Consider the following 8890-nt stretch of genomic DNA (forward strand, 5'->3'; position numbering starts at 1 on the left):
GTGTGCAGAAAATTTCTACAAATCTGAACAATCTGAACTAGTTTTATTTTGATGCAGCGTTGTCTATGTTTTACAGCTCTGTACAGCTATCTTTTTTTTTAGTTTGGCGCAATCTAAATATTTTGAACCTTCTTAAAAGCAGTGAGTTAATTTTACAACCTTGTCCCCAGTCTTCTTCTACGCCTATGGTATTGAGTTTTGATATATTCTCACATGTCAGCTGCAGAAACGAAAGGCACTAAGTACAACTATTAGCTGGCTTTAATTTTGCTTTCAACTTGCAAAATGTTTCGAAATTTTTTTTATTTGCTTTAGTTCCTTTTGTTGTAGTCCTCACCAAACCTCAATATTGATTTATGAATTTGTAGTTACAAACGGTAATTTAATGCGCCTAAAGCCTAGTTCCCATCAAACGCGTTTATTATTAAACATATGTTTATTACTGAGCGAAGAAATTTGAACTTTCACAAACCAATTTTTAAGAAAAAGAAATAACGTCAAACCTTGTTCATGCTCTAGTTTTAATCTCTATCTTTCAAACATTCTCTTGTCTGACTATGTCTGACTATAGAGACAGCTCTGACAGTGCTTTCTCTGCTACTATTTCTATTTCAGATTTCATTACGTATTATTATTTTCGTTTTTTGTCACTGTCGTTTTTTCTACTCGTGCAATGCATTTATGAAAGCCACTCTCACTTTGAGCATTTGCGCTGAAAATAATAGATTTCTTTGATGTTGAATAAACTCATGTTAAACGCATGGTTTTAATATCAAAACTATTTGATATTAAACGCATGCATGAACATATATTTATAGCATGTATAATCATCATGCGTTTATAAACATTTGTTTATCAATAAATGCATTTGTTGGAACCAAGCTTAAACAATAAACTGTCTGCAGAGTACTAAAATATTATGCCTGGAAGTGTAGGTAACTATGTGTAGGTAACTGGGCTTTATATAAAACAAAATTTATGAAGCACTTTCAAGGGGCGGATTAAGGATATTTTTTTATTTATAGTGGTGCAAAACAGCGTCAAAAAGTTTGGGGAACGGCGTTGTAAGTCCCCCAACAGTGACAAATGTTTTTAACGCGATGTAGCAGTTAAAAGCACTTAAAATTCAACTCTTAAATTTGTCAATCTGAGTTGGCAAAGTTGTGACCTTTATTTCAAATACATATTTTTCACTTTTTTGCAGCATAAATATTAGGTACCGTACGCAGGTGTCTGTCGACATAATTATCTGTGTTAAAATTTGTACGTCTTTTTTGATAATTACACAAATGAAATACCAGGATGTGTGAACTTGTAAATAAAACTTATCCAATAATTTTTTTTATTGCGTCAATATCTAATTGTCAACTTGCAGAACACTAAGACAATATTTTTATGTCTGCTAAATGGGTAAAAAAAATATTTTTTCATTTATAGAAAACTTGCTAGTTCTAGTATATTTATATATAAAATGAAATAATTCAATATTTACCAAATCATCAAATCATAAGAAATACAAACAAAGAATATACAAAATTCACACAAATTGTACAAATCAAATGTCATATATAAAGTGATATAAAAATTAAGTAAAAACATATAATGTAGCTAGTTAAAAAAATCCACTGCAATAAAATCACTGCTTTAAAGTAAGAAAGTGTTTGTGGAAGAAGCAGATCAGTCTTATTGCGAAATTGTTGCATTTTCCACAAATAACCTCTTCTGCATTTTTGCGGATGAACTGTTGCAAACACTTTCTTCTCTCAAATTTCATTCTTTCCACCATGTTTGATGTTGTTGGGTTGCATAATTGCAATCAACATGGTTTGTGAATTTTCTTTCATGTTGTATAGTCCACTTCATAAAAGATCTAGATTAAAAATATTAAATAAAGGACTTCAATAAAAAGGAAAACGCAGGAAGATGAAACACACTTCTTCTTGCAGTAACTTCTTGATGAAAAAAAAAGTGATTAATAGGATAGATTTAGATTGAAAGTATAGCAACCTTCCAATGCTCTAGTTAGCCACGATTAAGTATAAAGGAGTTCGAGGTATATCTTTTATGTATAAAAGCATTTCCACACAACACATTTCTGACATTTCGTGAAAACTGATTAATTACATAACTTTTTGATAAAAAAACATTTTGGGTGGCTGTAGAAAGCTACGATGGAAAAATCACTAAAAATACCTGGCTCTAAAATAAAAGAAAAGCTAGGTATCTACTAACTAGGGCACGCTCTAGATACATAACTACATAACAAAAGGAGCAAATAGCACCAGGCGAAATGCTCAGTTTTTAAATAATTTAAACTTTCCCGCTGTTCACATTTCATGCGCTTAAGAGAGGACTGGTGACTAGAAAACCGGAGAACACAACATAAAATTCTATTCTTTTTCTTGCAACTATGGTTTAACAGTTAAATAAGAATTAACCTTGCCCTTATGCTAGTAGCACATGTACGTCACATGAAAAAAAAAATTTGATAGCAAGGAAGTAAAAACAGAAAAATGTCGGCGAACGTGGTTCCTACTTGAAAGAATGTAGTCGAATTGATCAACATCGAGTGTTGAAAGAGATTACCGCCATAACTCTTCCCACTTGCATTTGATCGAACACAAATTTTAACATTAACGTGGTCTTATCGGAAAAACAAATTTAAAATTGTTTAGCTATAATGAAAAATATTGTGTCAAACCTATTGACCAAACCTAGTATTATTTGTAGTACTTTCAGGTTTAATGAAAGGTTAGTGTCTTAGTGCAGAGGGTGGAATTTAATAAAAAGCAAAGACATCAATCCATAATGCACGAAACGAATCATCTTATTACAAATATTACTACTTCCTTATTAGATTTTAAATTCTGTGTAATTCAAATATCTTCAATTCATAAAATAATAACACGTGGCTTAATACGCGTCCAAATTGTCAATTTCACTTTTACGTTCAATACATTGTACTGTCCAATTTGGGAATACGGAACGTAACGAGGCATAATAAAAGAAATACCGACACGATAACAGTTTTTAGATTAAACAAGAAAAAAGTTTGAATTAAATAAATACAGAATTACGCAGGCCAAAATTAACAATGATAATGACCATTAACGTGCTCAGCTATCATTTATTGAGTGTAGATGGTAGTAACAGTGTTCACTTGACAGCCCTCTAAAGTGCAAATAATTGTTGAGTATTACTTGATACCTTATTTTTAATAAAAGAAAAGAAATTGACCTTCGTTGCTCTTTAAGTGGTTTTAACGTGTTCTTTTTGCACTTTTACTATCAACAGCCTTCAAAGCTTTGATGTGGCTAAGTGGGATCGCGTTTACACGAAGTTTTAACCCTAGAAAATGTTTCGGATAAAACAATGACTTACGCTATTCATACTATGGAAGGGGTCGGGATGGAGGGTACTTTAGCATAAACTTACGTTTTATACTGCTCCAATGTGGCTAAAAACTCATCAAATTTTAATATTTTCTATTTGGCAACTCTTCTGCATTTAGTGAGTTGCCATGGAAACCGTGTTACTAAGTTGGTTCTTCTTTTCAAACACGCAAGGGACAAAAAAAATTGTTTGAGGTAGAGAAAGTTCCAGAAGAAAGCAAAAGGGGTATTGAAGGTTGACTGATGTTGTATTATCACGTTTGCTAAACATGCCAGTATTTCTTACCACATCTAAGTAAATTAAACATTTGATCGATGCTTTTGAACAACAGCATCAAATATTTCTTTATTTGAATCCTTTTTCTTCTGTCCTCATTTTCTTGTCTATTCGTTATTTCTTCTACGGTAACAACGTCAGAAATCTAATATAGTGGCTGTGACATGATCTGATACCACCAAAGAAATAGCTTTTCTTTTTTGACATGCCGTTATTTCGAATTATTTCGCACTTCTTCCCTAGGGCTTTGTTTACAAGATTTCGGATTACATCCAAATTTTATTAAAACGGGCGGTCTTAACGTCACGACTTTTAAAGTCCGACCTGGCCCCGCGTCCTAGCTCTTCCGTACCTATCTTAGTATTGGCAAAATTGGGGAAGAATGAAGACTGCGTTACGAATTTAATCACAAATATTGTTATAGACAGGTGTTTTATTATTATTTAATTTGCTATGCTAGATACTCCTTTAAATTTTCATTTCCAGTTATGTTCTTAATGAGGCGGATTTTGTTCAACTAAACCAAGCCCTAGGGGTTAAGGTACGAGTCGGTTCTTTTGAGGGACCGAGTTCGCTATATTGATTATACTCCAGCTTGTTCACCAATCTGCAAAGCGAAGTGTTTTGAAGTTAAGAGAAATATTTGGTTGGGTTAGTATAGTTATTTAACTGCCTCAAGTTCAGTTCTATCAACGTTTAAGATATTCTCTTTATTGGGTCTAGGTTTTGACTTGTTAAAATGAAAATATCATCACGTTTGCTAGCCATGCATAAATCTAAAACAAACCAATTTTAAGATTTTAGCTTCCTAGCTTTATTTATTCTTATTATGTTAAAGCTTGGTATATTATTATTTATTTTTATGCTGGGGCTGTAGCTTTGGCTGGAAAGCAGAAGTACCCAAATGCAGAGCTACAACAAAATTCTCAATCAGTATTTCTTATAACAAATGCAGTTAGTAGGTAGCAACACCTTTTACTGCTGTCATGAAAACTTACTCCACAAAATAAAATTGGTGGAGAATTTTTGTTGTTGCACGGGTAACGTCAGGCTGTTTCCCGTGTTTTTGTATAAACTGAAGTTGCAATAAAGTTTTTTTGGAAAAGTGTATTACGCCTATACACTTGTGCAACACCGTTTACCTGTACTAAACGCTCAGCCCATTGTTAGCAACAGATTGTTTCTTTACTTATAGTAGTATTACGCCTAAACAGTTTACCTGTACTAAGCGTTCAGTCCGATGTTAACGACAGGGTGTTTCCTGTGCTTCTGAAGATCCGATAAATTTTTTTTTGAAAAAGGGTATTATGGATGAGCTATATGGATGAGCAACATTGTTTGTCTGTACTAAGCACTTAGAGAAGAGTAATATTTATTTTTGAACTTTCAGCGCGAACATTCTCCAAAAAATAAAAAAGGCTGGTCAACTGTTTTTGCTATGACATGGTAGCAAGGAGTTGCAAACTGTGTTTTTATTTCAGCTAAAGTTATGGAGAGTTATTTTTTGAAAAATATATCACACCGAAAACACCATAATTTTGTGCGCCTATTTTTTGAAAAATATATTACACTGGAAACACCATAATGTTCTGCGCCTTGGCCAATTTACAACATACTATACTAAAGCGCCCCACCTAAATGTGTGGTACAGTTTACGGCTTTTATTAATTGCTCTTCCGGGCGTTGAAGGCCAGGTAACACAGTGGCTTGTGACTTAACCTGGTGTGGCGATCCCTGACTAGTATAAATACTAATGCCATGGAATCACAATCAATCAATTTACAATCAATTGGATTTAGTCTATTTTGTTAATTCTAAACCGATGAACGTAGTCATAACCTTTTTGTTACTTTCGCCAACTTCTACTTATTTTCTTTGTTTTTAAAATTAGTAGGATCCAACTTTATGGTCAAATCTTAGATATCTTAAATTTCATAACAGTTTTAGTCAGTTGCCAAACCGTTTCCCTTTCTTTCTTACGAATTTTAATTATAGCACAGTATTGTTAAGTAATAATTTTCACAGATTACTTTTGTACATTCAGGGAGACCTTAATTCTAATATAATTGAAATTTTTTAAAGATCTACGATAAGTTGCGTCACGGTAATGTATTGTCGAGAAAACATATTGCATAGAGAAGGGGGTGACCAACAAAAAAAGATGTACCTGCTGTTATACACTAGAAAATGTTTAAAGATATGCTAATAACATTGAAATAATTTCAAAACCAGGTCGAAATAAATCAAAAATTAAAACCTTAAAAAATCCAAGCAATTTTTTTGGTTGGCAACTGGCAAATAATAGGATTGAATCCTACTCTTTCGCCTGGTCACTGCTACCAGAAGAAATGTTTCCACAAGCATCTGATTCTAAAGTCTGATTTACTTGCATTTTTTTACCGCTTTGAGCTATTTAACATATGTCTCTCGCTTTGCCCGCTAACAGTAACACATTAGTTTGTTCTAGACTGTATCTCACGCACTCCATGGAACAATTTGCAAGATAATACCATGGGATAATGCTTGTTTATTTGAAATGACAGAACTAGATTGTAGAAGTTCTATACAAAACAAGCTACTGGCGACCTCAAACGGTATATATAGGAAACAAAATTGCACACGAAAAAGAATCCGAAATCTTTTAGCCTGCAAGGGCTTTTCATTAATTTTCCTTTTAACGGTTGACATCTTGACAATCGAACAAAGTATTTTTTTTTGTTTCTAACCAAATATAAAATGTTGAGTGTTTTGAGTAAATTTAAATTTATTTTGTTTTCGACCTCTTCTGTTCTTTGTGCTTCGTAGACGAACCCTTAGAAAACAAAAACGTCCGCATTAGAGAGAGAAAAATACGCAAGGAAAAAAGAGTTTTGTTCGATAAAGAAAAAAATTCAGATAGAGAAATTCAAGGTAAAAAGAGGAAAATAGTTTAGAGCGTACACAATAGCCCAAGGGACCGAGACGTTTGTTCAAGACAGAGTAGTCGACATAGAGAAAGGGTCCACTGTATTATAATAATAACATAGAAACAATTTAGGAAAAAAGAACTCTCTTGCAAACCAATCCAATCGATCATAATGGTCAGCCAAAAAAACAAATGAAAAAATAATGCTTTTAAATCTTTATCTCCACCAATCAATCTTTTTTACATATTCCTGCGGATTTTCGTTTGTGGTGGTTAAATCCACTAACTTCTGGGATACTCGATACCAAAAAAAGAGCAGCAGAAATAGTACCTAAGTAGAACCTATTTATTTAATTCCTTTTTATAATGGTTACGTAGATCTGTTTTATTTAGGTCACAATTATATGAAACAGGCCTTTCCTGTTTTGTTTTTACCACGTATAACTTTGCAATATAATATTTCGCTTGTTGTTTCTCCTATTATTTTTTCTTCCTTTCAAAACGATTTCTTAGAATGTGTATCGATTTGCAAAACTTATTAACAATTTTGGTACGTGTATGACCGAAACGTTGATTAGTCAAAGTTCCCACGGTAACAGGCCATAAAACTTTTATTAGCTTCACCCGACATGACATACTTAATCAAGCGTAGGATCATTTTCTAATTGCGAAGGAGCAACTTGTTACTAAGATACATTTGTTATATTAGTCAGATGATTACTCCTCATAACAAATATGGTGAATATTGAAAACTTTGGCAACCCTTTTATAAGATTTCATAGATGGCTTCTTTTTAGTTAAACTGATTTCTGAACACACGAATTAAACTCTCCCTTTTTAATTATCACAAACCACACACTGAACTTTCACTAAGTGAAAAGGAAAAAAAACTCAAACACGAAAGCAATTTAGAAAAATAAAATAAAAATCGTAGAAAAATAATGCAAATGATAAGTACACGAACATCTCTAGCCTTTCGTTTTTCGGTATTCATTCATAGACCTGCCTGATTTAAATTACTTTAAATAATTTTTCATTGAAAAACCATAAATAGTCCTTTCGCACATTTTTTTACCACATTACACGTTTTTGCAAGTGATTTAGAAAAGACATTATGGTTTTCCCATACAACTAAGACCTGCTTAAATTCATGCTGCAACAGCATGAAGAAATATGCGGTGTTCGTGACGACCATTTCAAATAATTAACATTCTTCATCATATGCGTTGATGTGAAGATTTGAAATATTTAAAATATTTGAAACACTTAAAGGCACACATCTTTCAATTTTATGCAATTATTATGCCTCTGTCCCCTTTACGTCATACCATATTGCTTAATTCAACATTTAGAGGTTAGCAAGAAAAGTCTTAAAATATTTATGCATATAAATTATAAAGTAATGAATTCACAAACTGATCGTTCCCACAATTTGCATTGTTATACAGTATGATATTTTTACCAGATTCTATTACATGTTGAGTTGATAAGTTGAAACGATACTCAAAAACTTCTCTTACGGAAGGTCAAAAATGTAGGATGCTTTCTGAAGTCCGTCGGATGTCAAAAACTATTTACTTACCAACGATTGAACATTACGTCTACTGGGTGGCGAAAAAGCAGTCCATTTTTTGTGTCACTAATTGGACTTAATTAGTAGAAATGCCGTTCGCATTTATAAATCATAATTCTTGCTTAAGTAATTTTTTTTCATCCAACTACAATCTGAGAGAGCATATTACGGCTCTGTTGGCTAATTATGTGGAAGCTAACTTGGTGTACATGGTCTGACGGCTTGAAAGGACACGCGTCTATTGGTAATAATACCATCTAAAATTACCTCATATAGAAAGCCGTTAGTATCACTTGGTTAAGATTTTAGCAAACCATAATTAAGTTTGTATGTATCAGTAACTATGATGAATTACTAGCTTCCTGCTACAGAGATTTAATCATTTTAAAAGGTATCATAATTAAAAATACCACATTGTCTAATGATGGTTATTTCTGAACTTCTGATTGGTGTATTCAAACAAAGAAACCCTAAGTTTAAGACTTTACTATCTATTTACTTTCCATCACTTTACTCATAGCTATCGAAAGCGCTGGTCGCATTCAGATTAGAAAAAACTTAGCGAAGTTTTTGCTGTTCAAAGAAGTGAAATTTCATTAATATGGTAAATATGATTTGTTGTTGTCATGTAGAACTGGCCGAAGACCTTGCAAGAATTGTTTTAGTAATTTTGAGTTAAAAATTCTGCATACAAAGTAAAATAGAAAGAAGGAAAAGATAGGGCATCATAAATAATATATTAT

This window comes from Hydractinia symbiolongicarpus, chromosome 5, assembly GCF_029227915.1.
Source record: "Hydractinia symbiolongicarpus strain clone_291-10 chromosome 5, HSymV2.1, whole genome shotgun sequence".
Classification (NCBI taxonomy): Eukaryota; Metazoa; Cnidaria; class Hydrozoa; order Anthoathecata; family Hydractiniidae; genus Hydractinia; species Hydractinia symbiolongicarpus.